At 25.6% G+C, this 14168-nt stretch overlaps 1 long non-coding RNA gene across 1 annotated transcript in view; it reads right to left on the bottom strand.

Moving 5' to 3' along the window:
* Positions 1 to 14168, bottom strand: part of LOC122270570 (uncharacterized) — a 142885-nt gene that overhangs the window by 62198 nt on the left and 66519 nt on the right. The gene's annotated exons all lie outside the window — the stretch shown is intronic.

Raw genomic sequence — 14168 nt, forward strand, 5'->3', positions numbered from 1 at the left:
TTTTTTGATTCTTCCCTTCTTATGTTTATTCACTGGCATTTCTTCTGCATTTCTTTTTATAGATAATAATATAAAAAGAAAATTGAATATGGTATGCAGCATTTTTAACCTTTGTATCGTTTTTATTCTGTTTTTGTCTTTTTATTATTTTCTAAGATTGTTTTCAAAATTTCATATCATTTTTGATTTGTTATAGACGTTATGCAATCATCAATTTTAATAGATATTTCCAAGGTGTAAAATTTTTGAAAGGCATATTTTTTTAAGAATTTTTTTTCACTATATCAGTTTTAGAAATAGTATTAATTAAATAAAATTTAGTGTTTACATAATCGTTCATTTAATATTTATATTTGTTTGAATTGTCTGAACTTTTATCTATAAATTGTTCGGATATATTTAGAGAGATTCGAATATATTTACTTTTTTTTCAGTTTCTTTTCGCGTTTTTTTTTTTTTAAAAACTATGACGAGAATAAATCATAAGTTTATTCTAAGACACAAAAATTTAAGCATGCATGAAATACTATTTAACTTCGGTTTTTTAACTATCACCTGTAGTTATGTAATTTACAGATATCTAAAACTTCAGTAAATATTGGTTTTAAAATTAACCGTTATTACCTTTCATTTTTAAAACATTTAGATCTTTTATAATTACTATTTCTCACTGTTATAATTTAAAATTTAAATATTATCATACCCACCTACAACTGCGGAATTTCCGTAACTTCCGAAAATATTTTTTCTTGAATAACTGCATGTATAACTATAAGCTGTATGTATAAGGCAATGTATAAATGTTTTAATAAAATTAGAAAGAATTTTGTCCACTACTACACTTAAATGATTTAAACAGATATATTAATGGCCAGATTGACGAATGGTTATTTTCTGAAAATCTGGTCACTACCATTGAAAAACAACATTTTGCACAAACCTCAAATATTGGATGGTATGTAATATATACTCTGATTTTTAATATTTTCATATAACCTGGAAACCGCAAGAATATAAAATTAATTTATTTTAGCATAATTTTAATGTGTTTTATTTTTATAATAGAAGTATTTTATAATATGCTGATAAAGATGTTAGTTTCTGTTTCAAATTATTTTCTTTTACGCCTGCTCACTAGGAAATTATTTACGCAAGTGAAAATGTTCATATTAACAAATTTGAAGAAACATAATTATGAAATAATTCTTTTCCTATCAATTATAAAAAATTCCATAATTTTTATTACATTATTTAGGAATAATCTTTAAACAATAGTAATAAAAAAGTACGCAGCAAAATGTGCATTTTTTAAAAGAAAAGCCTTGATTTCAATGAATGCCCACGATGGGTATACAAAATTAAATATTTTTATTACATCTTAAAATGTAAAAATGTGTAGAAAAGTTATGGATAGACAATTTTTTGACATTACGTGTTCGAAAGTCGCCTAAGACCCTCAGTAGCTATTTTTTATTTAGAAAATGTGATTCATTTGGCCTTCTTAAAATAACGCACAAACCATTCTTTTAAAAAAAAGTCCCGTTAGTGTGCCTATATAGTATATTTGTATGCAGTAGCTTTGATTTCCTTCTCTTTTGATTCCTCTGGTTGCTATAGAAACGAACCAAACATTTCTAAAGTTCAGAGACTTTTTCTGACGGGTTACCATACTTGATGGCTTATCAAGAGTTTTGAATGTAAAATATAATTTTAAATTTATTAGGGATTAAAATTGTAAACTTATTAATGCCTTTTTTTCCAGTTATTCTCCAAATAAGTAGAAAAATTACATCGCGATTAATTTTCCGCTGATACAGCAGAAATAAGTGTTTTCGAAGATCAATTATCATTTTTTCAATACAGCAAAGGCTGATAAAAATAAAATTTTAAAACCAAAATTATTACAGCGATAATACCAGTTGATTGTTAGTTAAATAATCCTGAAAAATTTACGAGGCAAGATAATATTTGATTGAACACTTCATTTGCTATATGTAACCGAATGAAGTTTTCAATCAAATAATACTAGTTGATTGTATTACATAAGTAAGCGAAGATAGCAATTAGTTTTATGATAGTGTGTGCTTAAAATGAAACTATAAGCAAATTATCCAAATAATAAAAACAAAGCCTTATATATAAAAAAAAAATCCCAATTTAAAATTCTTATACTTTCTTACTTACTAGTTATGTTCAGTAGCATTTAATACTTCTAAACGATGAATATTTTTGCTTTTTTAAATTCAAACTCCATGAAGCAGAAAACTCTACAGTTCCTAATCAGGAAATATAATTAAAACTATGTGCAGATATTTGAAGTTAATTGGGAAATTATAATAATCTTTTAAATCAAATTTTTTTTTTTAGTTTTTATAGTATTTTAACTGGTTTGTTTTATAAATCAAATTGTATAAAATGCCTTTAAATTGACTACTTTGAAAATTTCTTTTCCTTTTTTGTTTTGTTTTGGAATGGAAATAACTATGAAATTTAAAATGTAAATGCTAAGTAAAATGCAATGTAAAAATATGATGCAAACATTAAACTTAACCTTTTAATATGTGCTAATTTTAAAAAATATAATTTTTCATTCTGAAAATATATAAAAACTCTTCAGATTAAAAATGTAGTTGAGAATTAAACAAAAATTTTAAAATTACAAATTGCACATTGCAAATCAAATTGCAAATCAATAAAATTCAACATCATGAAAAATTTATTTCTTCTATATGAGAAATGCAACCGAAGTTTCCAAAAATGAACTATTTCAATAAAAGAAAAAATATACTTTTGTGAACTTTGTAGTGTAAACCTATTCATTAATCTAACCTGAAACTTTTAACAAAAGTTCATTGTTGCATGAATTTTAATATTTTATTCAAAACCGACTCTATACAATTTTCTTAAAGTCAGAAAAATAACCTTTTCCATTCATATAATCTTATAGCGAATGACAGAAAAGAAAAAAAAATTGCTTTTTAAATTTATATTTTGTTTTGCTTAAGTTTCTTGAAATAATTGCAACCTCGATTATGCAATTAAGTTTCACGAACTAGTATTAAATTTTCAATATATATTAGATTTGGACATCAAAATTTTGTTACTTTTTTTTAAATGTGTTCAAAAATGGATTTAAAATTGAATTGATTAAAAAATAATTTGCTAAAAGTGGGTAAAATAAATAAATAGGAGTCTGTTGTTTGATTCAAAATATTGAGCTTGGGATGTATGTGTTGCACCCATGGAGCTCGCCAAATGTAGAATTGATTTGGCGGATGTATGGAACAAAAAGTCGGCTCCATCAGTCTGAGAATAATTTCTTTTATAGGCCTATTATTTCACCATAGGGTTCGACCTTGGCAGTCCTACCTGCCTGCTACCTGTCCTCCTCCCTCACTGAAAAAAAAAAGCTTCTGTCTGAATAGACTGCACTACGAGATAATGGGGAAGCGAACGTCAAAACCCCCCTATTCCCGCTTTCACTCCCCCCCCTTCTCTTTGATTATTGTCTTCTTTTTATTATTATTGTTTTCTCTGTTGTTTACGAACCCCTACTTCCACCCATGAGAGCTCTAGTGTGCATCCGGCATGCAGGTGGAGTTCATTGTAATCCGAGGAAAGTAGGGGGAAAAAAAAATCTTTCAACCCAACCACGAGCCCATCTCACAGGTATTGTAGTAGAATTTATTTCAAATAATCTTTTGCGACTTTCAAATTCTCACCTTTTGACAGTAGACATGCGCCGGTAATGTATAGTCTGCCCTGCTTTTAAACCCCTTATTTGCCTTTTATTGAGGTCAAGTCTCGGTACTGTTTATTTTCGTTGATCTAAAAAAAGTAAACAAACATTTTTAAATGTGTCAGAAACTGTGTGTCTTCAAATTTTGAATCGTGTTTTAAAAATATGGAGATGTGATTCAATTATAATGCTATATTTACAAGTTTTTCTTTTTTGTGATATTTAAGCGACATTTTAATCCCATTCAAGTTTTAATAAGTTTTTAATGACACAGCGATTAAGGAGCTTAGTTGCATGGTAAGTCCAGTTTTTTCTCATTATATTGCATTTTTTAATGTGTTTTAATTTGTAGTGCTTCCATTAGTTCAAGAACAGGACGCAAATATAAAATTCTTCTGAGGATAAATAGTGTAAACAAAAATTACTTAACTCTATCAAGTTTTTTTTGGCTTTCTCAGAAATTGTGTGCACTTCGGCTTGTTTTATTATTGCCTTCTGATTATGTCTTAAAGTTTTGGAAAAAGTAGGGTAATTGATAATTGTTTATTCGAAATTGAGTTGGAATCAAATTTTGAATTCATTTCATAGTGTGAAAAAACAAACAAACATATTTATACATATAAACAATATTTTTTTCACGTTTGTGCAGACCAAAAGAACTACTTTAAATACATATATCTTGAGCAAATTTTAAGATAATAATTTTATAATTAATTAAAAATTGGTCATTGAATATGGCGAAAAACATAAGACAAAAAGATTATTATTTTTTTTTTATAAAAATATATTTCTATTTCCATGAATATTTAAGCTAAGTTTATGAAATGTTTTTCAAGTATTACAAATAACAAAGTAATCTATTCAAGTTACAAGCTTATTTCTATATTTTCCGGCAAAAATACTTGTTTTTGTTCTTAATTTATTACCGACATCTCAAACCTCTGTAAGCTTTTAACTTTATTGATAAGCATGAAAAATCTAATGACCTAAATACTTCTGAAGTTACTAAATAATCCTTTAAGTATTTATGTTTTCTGAGAAATTCGAGGAAAAAAAATGTCAAAGGCTGAAGTAATTATTGTTATTGAAGTATTAATGTTGGGTAGTATGAATATATATATGTTTATCAATAGTTTAAAACTCTCAATTATCACCAGTAAAAATAATAACAATTGCATTTCTGTTTAATATTAGTCTCTAATTTTTTAAACAAAATTTATGATTGTATGCATTTTCCATGCATTTTCGTTTATTGTTATTTTTAGTCGTTTCTGTTGCAGTTTTTGTTATTCGTTATGTTAATACGTTACTCTTTATATGTACTTCTTTTACACAGATTTACAATACTATGTTAAATAAATTTATTTATATTTACGTGCATTTTAAAGTATCAAGAAGTTCTTGAGAAACATTTATTCCAAATCGGAATATCAAAGTTTGAAGTTAATAATCGTTTTTGGAAGCTAAGCTTTAAATATCATTTTGATTTAAAATTTTATGAAATGTTAAAAAAAATTAATCTGCTTTGCAATCAAACCATTTTGCCAGTTTATCGCTAAGTTAAAAATTAAATACAGTTACGTATGGTTAAACAAAATAAATTATGTCGCAAATCTATTTCTTTCTTCATAAAGTGATGTTTAATAAGAATTCTGACGAAATGCCTGAAAAGTTGCATAATATACAATGACTAAGTGAACATATTGCTCAATATAGCTGTTTCTCATTTAACGAATTTTCTTTACATGTTCTTGTACTTTTTATCCCTCTCCTTATGTATGTTTTCCTTCACGGTAAAATAACCGGAATCAGTCTGTCCATCCAATTAACCGTAAAGTTTACTTTGAAGAACATTTTTAGCTTTATGGTTTTGAAACCGTTTACAACTAGTATGATTAAACGAATAAATATTTTGAAAAATAACTAGAAATAATCAACCATTTTAAGCTCTCAGCAAAATCTCATCGATCGAATTCACTTTGAAGGTCGCAAAAATCGTAACCGTGTCTGAAGCTTCCAATTCATGTATGATACGATTGCACAACTGTAAACTCCTAATCATGCAATCAGAGACTCTTTAATGGAGTGAATTTGTAAGAAATGAGAGCTCTATATTGAAAGTCACGCCTTAAAATTGCAGAGAATACATCTTTTTTAAAAAAATGACATTTGGCAATGGTTGAAAAAAAGTCATCACAGATAATGCATTTCAGTTGTATAATACATTGTTTTCGTCTGTGATTTCAGCTTATTATTTAAATGTTATGGATTATCAGGAATTCTAAATGGGTGAATGATTTAATTACAAGAAAAAGAAGCTTTCTGGTCTATGAATGCAAGAAAGATAACATTCACTACTGGTATGTGTTTTTAGTTCAGGGTGTTAAAAGTTACCATGGTAACCAGACCAATGCACAGGTCAATGGCTCCCGTCACGGTTTCTTCGAGACACAGGCAGGTAAAAAGCTGACAGAAATAATGTTTAGTTAAATCTTGGTCATCAATGGCAATAATTTACCCGCACTCTCAATCTTTACTCTTGAAGTAATTTTTCAACTAACAAAGATTTACTTTGCTTTAATCATCGAATCAATTAAGTTTCACTCATTTATAAATTATACTTGAATACCTCAATAAAACAAACAATGTTTAACAATTTTTTAATTTTATTTATGCATTATATTTCACATTTATACATTTTATTCATACATTTATTCATACATTATTACATTCTTTCTCATTTTATTTCGAAAAATTCTGTGTTTTAAAATTTTGCGCTTTCTTTATATTTATTATAAATTCAAAAGTAATAAGATTCATATCGAGGTATCACAATATGTGTTTTAAAGCTCTAAAGACTTGTAATTAATATTTAATTAATGGTAATATTTAATGTTAATATTTAAGGTTAATATTTAATGTTAATAATTTAATGTTAATATTTAATTCAATGTTATTTTTAATGTTAATATTTAATGGCGTGATGTAATAATTAATATAATATACAGTGGCTTGAAAAAAGTTTCCTGCCTGTGCATTTTTATAAGTTTCTTCAAATATGGACTGTTTATGCATACTAAGTTAGAAAGATCTTTTAAGAGATGCATATAAAAACTATGCTGTGTTGAGAACGTAAGACTAATAATATTAATTTTATTATTTGTATATTTTAATCAAATTAAAATGATCTTTCATTTTTAAATTAAAATGTGATTATACTTTAATTTAATTATGAATTCGATCATAATGTTTTTTTCTAATTGCTGTAAAATTTTTAGAAAATTATATATGTGTTTTATATACACATTATTTTAGTTTCCTTTCTGTTACTAAAATAGATTTGCGGATTATGTAACACATATTTTTGGAGGGCATTAGAAATGTCTTTCACGTCTTTACAATTGTTTGTCATTTTAACGAACGGAGTTTTTGTTAGTAATAAAAAATATCCCTCATTTCATGTACTAAATATTGTCACCGCCTATTTTATTTCATCGCCAACTCATCCTCATTCAGAAGAGAATGTTGTACATGTAGGTAAAATTATGTATTATTCAAAGGATTTCATTTCCTCTACATGTTGCTTCATTTTTTTACTCTTTTTTTTTTTGACAATTTAATAAAAATTACGTTTGTGTCACCCTTATTATGATAGAAATACTATTGAAACGGTTCGTATCTTTTTCTTAATGATTAATTATCATCATTTTCTTTTCTTATTCGGATGAGAAATGCTTCTATTTTAAAGCATTTGCTATTGTGCAAGATTTAAAATATTCAATGCAAAAATGCCTGTATATGCTAATCAATAATTAATATTAATCTATACTTTCGTTATAATATCTACCAAACAATTTTCTGTATAAATATAAATATTTTTATGTGCATTCCTATAAAAAATAATCGTATCCAAATCAAAACTGGTGCTGAAAAATCACTTTACTTTGTGGACTATTATTTTTATCTTTATTAACCGAACGATTTTTTACTGTCTATTTTCACGCAGTTTATTCTTAATTCAAATTTATTTCATTTCTTAAACCTTAAATGTAAGAGTTTTTTTGCAATAACATTTTCCTGATAATTTCTGACCACCAGTAACATTTTTCGTTTGTTATAAAGATCATTATTTTTAACCATAAGTTTAATCAGTCTATTGTTTAATAACATCAGTTTTTATTTAGACCTGTTCAGAGTAATTCTGTGGTGTACTTTCAGAAATGAAGTACTCAAATACCTTGATAGACGTAATTAAATTAATCTTTATAAATGTAAAAATTTTGTTTTATTGTTTATTAACATATTTCTTACTTGATTCCTTATTGAAGCGATTTCATTATTTTATCCGTATTAAAAATAGCTAAATAATTTTTTTTTAACATCTGCTATATTATTTTTAATCAGTTTTATTTTTCTATTCTTCAATAATATCAGTTTAAAGGGGAACAACGCAAATTCAAAATCAAATTTTAAGAATTGAAAAGAAAATTGTATTTTTTAATAGCTTATCGTTTTAAGATTATTATACTCAAACAAGAAATATATTTTCGGAAATATGTAAGTGTTACAACAAAATGTGTCGACGCAGAAAGCGTTGTGACATGTATCAACCAGTGAAGTGCGCTCAATTAAGTAATGGATTTGATCATTACTATCAAAAGATTTTAGTAAAATACTAGCATTTTAACTATTTGATTGAAATAATTTGTTTAAACTATGCACAAAAACGAATTAATGATACTTTAAATATAAGTAGTTGAAATTGCAACCCTTTTAGCTGTAATAAAAGGGCTGGATTAACATTTGAGACTGATGAAAAAGATAGAAAAGAAACAACTTATGAACCTGGTATTCATGCATTATAGTTAGTTGTAAAATTGTATATATTTATATGGGTTATTTATCACAAAAATTTTAAAGCAATTTGATCGAAACTATGTTTTTCTTACTGTATCTGTAACTAGTACAATTTCAAACCGATTGACTTCATATTTTGACACAATGTTTACTATAAATTTAGTTTTCGTTGCACGTTTTTAAATGAGTTTAATTGATATTGAGTGATCCACAAAAATTATTTTATCTCATTTTTTGAATTTTTTTTCAAAACACCGCCATTTTGTTAAGTAAAAAATTAAAACGGAATAAATTTTGGATGTCATTTTTCAACTTATGAGTACAACAATTATAAATAAAAAGAAAAAAAACTATAAACATTGTATTACAGAAGCGATAATTTTTAAATTTTTGTATTTGTATCATGGTAAAATGAAGATTAAAATATGAACAATAAGATAAAAAAAAGCATTAAATTTATGACCATCGGTTGTGAAATTTAGTACAAAATCCTATTTTTTTTTACAGGCATCTACTGTGTTGTTTCTCTTTAAATATTACACGATTTTATTTATTTACTATTAGTTCAAAGCAACTATATATTGTAGGAATGAAACGCATAGATATCTAAGTGGAAAATTAGGTTACTGAATGAAGATAAAACAAATTTAATTCCGTTGCTTTAAAAGCGACTATCGATTTTATACATTTTCTTGCACTCTATAATTTAACTTCAACGAATTTCCCTAACTCTTTGGAGAGCATTAAACCCACGCAAAAGAATTCTGCACCTTATTAGAAATTTATAAACCACTTCATAGGGATCTCATATTCATCGATTGCCAAGAAGAACCACACCCAAAAGAGGATGTTCTTTGAATAACTCCAACAAACGTAGCAATCTGCTCTCGATACCAGATTGAATCTACTTTTTCTTTATAATTTAGAAAAAGTATAAGAAATACGTCCTATTGACCTATGGGCATATTTTTTAAAGACACTCGCTTTCAAAATATCGCCGATTAGCTTATGCAAATGAAACAAATCGGCGACATTTGAAGATCGACTTTGTCTATGTGCTGAAAAAAAAATTTTTTGAGACTTTTTATGCTCAAAAATAGTATTTTAAATCTTAAAAACATCTCATAATTGGTAGCTTTATTGCTTATGCAAATTTGCCAAATTTGAGAATAAGCCGACACTTTAGAATTTTGAAGTATTTTTACAGATTCTCTAAATTAAAACTTTAAAAGTTTATAAACTTACACTAATTTTTTTAAATGAGTGTATTTTTGAGAACCCAGTCAGTAATTTCGGTTTTTTTTTATGCAGTCAAATCCCGCTGACCGTCTGCTGACACAGTAATATGTCCACTATGAACGATGGTTTTTTAGCACAGTTGAATTATTGAAAATAGGGATTGCGATTTTACATAAATTGTTTAACAAACTATTAACGAATTAAATAAATATTAATCATAATTTTAAAGAGGAAAAACTTTTTTGGTCAGGAGAGCGATCCAAAGTTTGAACACCTTAATGTTAATTTTACTTTTTGTGTATTTCGCCATATCTCAAGAATTTTTTAAAGCAAATTGAAAAATATTTATACTCAAGTATAAAAATCATTAAAAATAATCCCATGCGAAACATAAATTTTGGTAAATATTTACCATTTTTTATTATTTTATTTAATAATAATAAAAAAAAAAATTCTGAACTGTAAGATATACAATTTTTTTACATCATTTTAAAGTATATAATTTTACCAGGCAAAATACAAAATTTGGTCGAAATCGACTGAATAGTTCCTGAGAAATCGAATTTTAAATATTCGATTTCTTTAAAATTCGATTTCGCAATTTAAAAAGAAAAGACGATTTTAATTTAAAATGCTCTGATGATTTCGTCAAAGAACTTGTAACTAAATGTTAAAAAACTATTTATTGTATAGTTTCGTAATAATTTCGTAACTCCTCTTCTCTCTTAGTAGATGTATTTGACTTACTAAATTAATTCAAAAGCAACTGCTGAAATTAAATTTTTTTAAAACTTATTCTTTTAAAAGAATAATTGAAAGCTAAAAAATATAACGGAAATAAACGAAGAATGAAAGAAACAATGTTGCTTAAACTTCACCTTCTACATTTTTTATCTATTTATTTTTCAAAAACAAATGGTGTATGAATAAGGAATAATTATATCTAATAACTACTTTATGGTTAAGTTATGTTCTTATTCAATTTTATTTACTTGGTAGATTGTTTTAAAATTATAAATTCGGACTTTAGAATAATAAAAGGTAATAATCGAGATTCATATGATATTTCAAGGAAAGGAAAAACACGTTAAAAGTTCATTTATATAGTAAATAAAACAATTGTAGTTCCGAAAATGTTAAGTCAACTTATTTATGAAATGTATTAGGTCCTTTTTAAACAAATTTTTCTGTACAACCAAATGCAGCTCAGTAAACCATCATATTTTTATATTTTTGACTTTAAACTCTTCCCTTTAAATAACAAGGATTTTCTTCCCTTGAAATAACAAGGAGAAACAGAAGGCAGAAAATTTCTCTTTAGACTCGCTTTTCTTTTACAGTCAACGTGGTTTATTTTTGTAGACCTTTGGTCAGTTTTATGGCATGCAACTATTTCATTATTTGAGTTAAATAGATTATGTTTCATGACCAAAATGTCAAGAAACACACTATAAAAAATATAATATTATTTGCAAAAGAAACTTGACATTTAAATTTATCATATTTTAATGTAATTGAAAAAAAAACTTAACTAGGTTCAAATAATTGAAATTTTTTTTGGAAAAATAATTTATAACATTTATGAGTTCTCTCTAAGTGATATCTGTCATTATTTGATATTAGTGAAGTTAAAGATTAAGTGAGAAATGAATCCAAAAGTAAAAGAAAAATTGCTTTAACATTGAGGCTTAGTTGGTACTCAGTGTTATTGAGTGTTTATTATAAATTTTATTCATAGTTATTCGTGCAATTTATATAGTTCATCAACCATTCATGCGTTCGAATCTCAATACGTACAAAAATAAATTCGTACATTTATACATGTGGATCTAAAATAATGTTCAATAAAAACACATCTCAACTGAAAAAATTAGACTCATTTGCATAAATGATTGCTATTTATGAATTTAATATAAGCGAGAAACATTAAGTGCACCTTTTTATTAGATCTCTACTAATTATCGAAGTTTCTTATAGAGATTTTGCGTGAGAGTGCTTCGAATTTTGTAGGACTAATAGCGTTCGAGTTTGTTTAGCATTTATTTTATTTGAAAGCGATAAAATAATTTTTTTTATAATTCTATCCGTTATTTTAAGAACTTTTATTTACAACAAGAAGCATTAATTTACAACGGTCTGTTAGAATATTTTCGTTGAACGGTCTGTTAGAATTCAAACATTTCGACGTGTGTCGTAAAAATAAATTTTTTAAAAATTATATCAGCAAAATTTTAGACATTTTTATTTTGTGTATTCTAATTTTATACTCCTGTGAAAATCACAATTACTTGCAATTTAGCAGCTGTTCATTAAGTTACTAAAAACAAACGAATTTCTGATAAAATTTATCTTATTTGTAATTCAAAATTTTTTTATTATTTCTTGTTTTTGCGTCTTTCGTTTATTTATTTATTTTTACTTTAACCTTGAATGTTTAAGAAAGTACACTCGATTTCGTTTATAATTTACATAATTTTATATTTTTGCATTTTTATGTCAAAGTTAAGTGTTTAATGCAGTGGTGTGCAAAACTCTATATTTTTATAAATTCTTTCACCTTTTTTCATATGAATCTTCTGAAAATGTTTATAAACCTTTTGAAAAATGTATGAAGAAATTGTGCTGTATTGAACACCTAAGTCTGTTTTGAAAGATTTATTTCTTCTTTATTTTAATCAAATTATTTATAACACTATACTAGACACTGTAAATTCATTGTTGTTTTGGATTACTGATGAAAAAGTTTTTGAACTAAACATTTAGTTTGGAATTTTTTTATTAAATAATTTTAAACTTTTAAAAGATAAAGTTTTTTTACTGGTCATCATAGCCAACACTTAGAATTTCTTTTATTACAGATTAATAAAATAAAATAGTTGAAATATATGATCAACTATTTTCTAATAATTGATATAATAAAACATTCTTGATATAATGAAACATACAGAATCTTGACTTATAAAGATACTGGTTGCTGGTGTGTATGAAAAGTAAGTAGCTTATTTAAAATTTGCTTCTTTCTCTTTAATTTGCTTAAATTTTCAATTCTCAAAGTCATCTTGGAATGAATCAAAAATTAGCTCCAGCATTTTTTTCAGGAATAGAGATGTATCTTAAATTTTTCATGAATTCTAAATTAAAATAATTTGATAAAGCTCAAATTAAAAGATTTTGATAAATCGCAATTGAAATGTTTTGATAAACCTTATATCAAAGTAATGTAATAAAACTTAAATTGAAAACCCTGTCAATTAAATTGTGTTAATTATTAAATTGCTCTATTTATTATTAAATTAGAACATTTTCAATACTACGGTTGGATAGTCAGTTTTGCTTAAAAAATTATTTAAAAATCACTAAAATTAATTTAAATAGCATATTGTACAGTAAAAAAAAAATAGGAACCTTCAGAAAAATTTATCTTTTACCAAAAACATATTTATAAATAATCGCTCTTATATTAATGAATGTACTTTTACTAAACTGAATTTAAACGAAAAGAAATAAATTTTTTGTAGCCAATCTAACCTTGAGTCTGACCTAACATTGTTGGGATACGCTTCAGTGACAGATTTAACGTCAGCTAATTTTGAATCACTGTTTTATAAACTAGAATGGGAAAATGCTTCACATCCTCAAGTCGAACTTTTTTCAATTAAAAAAAATATTTCGCTATTTTCTCATCTTTTTGAAATTTAAACTACAGTGATTCATTTTATTTTCCTTCCTCCTCATTATAATGAGGTAACTTTTAAAAAATATTTCTTTTTTCGATAATTTTTAACAAAATAGTTGTAGTGTAACGTGAAAAGTCTATTATTGGTTCATTTAAGGTGAATTCTAGCGATAAGACTCTTTCATGTGTATCTTAAAGAAAAGCTCATTAGATTTGTTGTTTTTGAGGTGTTTTTTTTTTTGGTAGTGGTGCCAATGACTGGATTGTTAAGCCATTCAAAGCAAGAGAACCTTAAAGGTAAGAGTTACTTTTTTTCACTAACATTTATCTGTAACTTAAGTTTTAATCTCTATTAGAGTTATAATAATTAATGTAGAGAAATGAATATTTAATTAATATTGCTTAGTTAATAATTAGACGAAGCTTTTAGGTAAAGTAACAAATCAAAATATTTTAGTAACAAGTTTATTTTGGCATGCATAAGTTAAATAATAATTTATTATTACTTCAGGGAATAATCATAATTATTACTTTATAGCAATAACTTATGAATTATATATTTAAAGGAATATTTAAAGAAATAGTTTAACTTCGTTCATTAATAATTATTGTATTTATTTTACGTTAAAGTTTTATATTTTTTATAATATACTTTTG

Source organism: Parasteatoda tepidariorum, chromosome 11 (assembly GCF_982258835.1).
Source record: "Parasteatoda tepidariorum strain Cologne lab strain chromosome 11, Ptep-v5.0, whole genome shotgun sequence".
Classification (NCBI taxonomy): domain Eukaryota; kingdom Metazoa; phylum Arthropoda; class Arachnida; order Araneae; family Theridiidae; genus Parasteatoda; species Parasteatoda tepidariorum.